This window comes from Macadamia integrifolia, chromosome 14, assembly GCF_013358625.1.
Source record: "Macadamia integrifolia cultivar HAES 741 chromosome 14, SCU_Mint_v3, whole genome shotgun sequence".
In the NCBI taxonomy this organism is placed as follows: domain Eukaryota; kingdom Viridiplantae; phylum Streptophyta; class Magnoliopsida; order Proteales; family Proteaceae; genus Macadamia; species Macadamia integrifolia.
The window spans coordinates 25,818,179-25,821,253 of record NC_056570.1 but is presented as its reverse complement, the minus strand read 5'-3'; positions in this window follow the sequence as shown (position 1 = coordinate 25,821,253).

Here is a 3,075-nt window from a genome sequence, read left to right as displayed (position 1 = left end):
CCACCTGAGAGGGCAGGGCCTTCGGGCACAATCGGTGGGCCCAACCGGTGGGCTAACCGGCGGACCACCCTACCCGCCGGTCTTAGCAGGGCCCCCTGGCCCAACCGGCGGGCCAACCTGCCCACCGGTCCAAACTGGTGGGCCAAACCGGTGGACCAGACAGCCCACCTGTCTGACCCACCCGAGTGGCCCCGAAGGTGATTTTTTCGTCCGATTGGACCCAAATCGGACGTACGACCTTCTTTTAACATTCTAAACATGATTTTGTCATCGGATCTCGTTAATTTTGATCCTAAAATGGTGAAGTACTAACCCCACTCGATCATGTTAGGTTCACCAAATCCTATGCTTCTCGCACCGGATCTCACCCGTACCGAACGGTAATCCTTGTACACTACAGGTAAGTGGGGAGAGGACATTTCGCCTTGTTTCAAGGCTTTGGCATTCATTTACTTGTATCTAGTCTAGTCATGCCATCATGAATATGCTATCTAGATTAGTCATCCTCACATTGTTATGCATGTGTGCTATGTTTACTTTCTAAATTCCAAGTGATGAGATGCTTATGTGATTGAATGTGGACATCATTGTGCATGATGCATTGATAGACTAGATGCCGTAGTCGGCTTGGAAACGAGTGCATTGGTGGCCCGTGGTATGGGACGCGGTGGTACTATGCAATCGTTCTATTGTCATATAGGAGCATGCGGTTTAGGATTTCACCTTCCCGTGCTACGACCCTTTCCAACAGGGGTTGAGGTGTTGGGTTACCATTTGGGGGGAAGCAGTGGTCGCGGTTGTCGGGTCACTGTGGTGGTTAGACATAACGCCCGGTGGGTCATTAGAACAATCGGTAACCCCGGTGGTACATTCAAGAGGGCCAATCGTACTGCTTTTAAATTACTGGAATCAGCACCTTTAATTTCAGTCATTTACATTTCTGTTGAGAGCCGGTGGACGGCATGTTTTTACTTTTCTGAGTACTCATGGTTGGCCTTCTCCGACAGCCCTATGGGCGTATCACGGGATGGAGTTCGCGGCTCGTAAGTATACGCGCACTGTGCCTGTAGTAGCACTAAACCGAAGACTTAGTAATGTTGCTTAGGTGGATGTGATTTAAAATGTAATGCACGGCATGTAGTGCATATGGTTGTGTTTCATTGTGTGGACTGCTGTGTGGTCCATCTTACCACTTACTGAGCTAGTGAGCTCATCCCACGTGTGCACCCCTTTTTAGATGATTTTACAGGTCATACATCTGAAGAGCACGGGGTAGGTCCCACAGTCGAGTTCCCTGAGGAGGACTGGTGGGCCCCTGAGGAGTTAGAACACTGCACTGACTGCTCGTGCGAGAGTTGTGTTGCGGGACCGCAGTTCTGATGCCGAGCTGAGCTCCACTTTTGAGGCCGAGCTGAGCTCTACCATGTGATGCCAAGCTGGGCTCAAACCTTGATGTCGAGCTGAGCTCTAGTCTTGATACCGAGCTGAGTTATGTACTCTGATTATTTTGATGGTTTCCTTTACATACTTGATATATGAATTGTACTTTTATTGTGTAAATATCATGCCTTCGGGCCCACATGTATATAACTATTGTATCACAATTCGGGTATCAAGTATTATGAGATTATTCATAGGTAAAACTTAGTCTTCCGCTGATCTGATGAGCTTATATTAGTTGTGTGTATGCTGTGGTGGAATACAGTATCAGATGATCCTGGCAGGTTTGGGTTAACCGGTGTTAACCCGGTCACTGGCCCGAAAGCTGTGACAACGGGGTGTGACAACGGTGGTATCAGAGCGTGATGCTCTGCTCCACTCATAGCATACCCTTAGAATCCCGTAGACTCTATAATAGGGAAATGGGGTTGGGTTAATGTAAAAGCTTTAAAGAGTAAAAGCCAAAGAATGAAGTATTAAAAAGGGTTGCATTAGATGTTGCATTCATGGCATGCGTGAGTGTAGATAAAAGGTAATTAAGTTGGTGATATAACCTATCGCGTACTAGTTTGACGAAATTTCGGCAGCATAACGGTGTAAAATGGGATTTCCAAAAATTTACACACAAATACCTGATAAACAACAAATATATAATATAGCAATGATCAAAATGTAACAAGGACCGTCATAACCAAACTACACAAGAACTCAACAAATAAATGCACCACAAAAAGTCGTTATCAAAATATATTATTCCACAAATGAATCCAGTTACAGCGCAAATACAAGGAATAAGAAGAAATGAAATATACAACAAGGTCTACAAAAAGGGAAAATAGATAAACAGCTGGTGTGGGCGAGCTAAGCCCTCACTGGTCATCGTCGTCATCATCGATGATCACCACGTTCGCCGGAGGCCTAGAGTTGACGTTGGGGCGGTGGTCGTAATAGTCAAACCTTACGTTCACCAGCCGTACCGCCCTTCATAGTTGGCCAAAATCTGCAGACATGGCGTTAGCCGTGGTGCTCAAGTCCTGGCCCAACTGGAGAAAGGAGTTCTCCAAAGTAGCCTGCCTCTCCAGGATGTGTTCCTCCCTGGAGGCACTCTCGTCCAGCCTTCTCAGTAGATGAACTTGCCCATCCTGCAAGGCCCTCATGGTGGACATCATGCCCTCGAAGTCGTATGCACCACTCCCAGGTGGTGGGGCTCTATGCGGTGAGGCTGCAGCCCTGGAGGAACTAGGACCGGGGCCTCTCGACTCCTGAGGCGCCTCCTCAGGGATGCCACCACCCACCAGATCATCCTCCTCGTCCTGAGGAACATAGTCCTCATCCTCCTCGCTGGACTCCTCCTCCATGTGGACATCCTCCATAGGGGCAGCCCTCCTACCCCTACCTCTCTGAGCTCCTGCCCTCGGAGGTGTATCCATGAGGGATACCCAAAACCCAAATTCTTGCAAAATGGAAAAGGCGACAAGCTAGAAATGATAGGGAGCCTATGGACAGGATGCATGTAGTATCGGTGCCCAGCTGCCGATATGCCCAAGATGCTGGCCAAGGTATCCACAGTCAGTTGGATGTCGACCCCCTTCACCAAGTTGACTATGGTGAACTCCCCGTACGGATAAGACACCT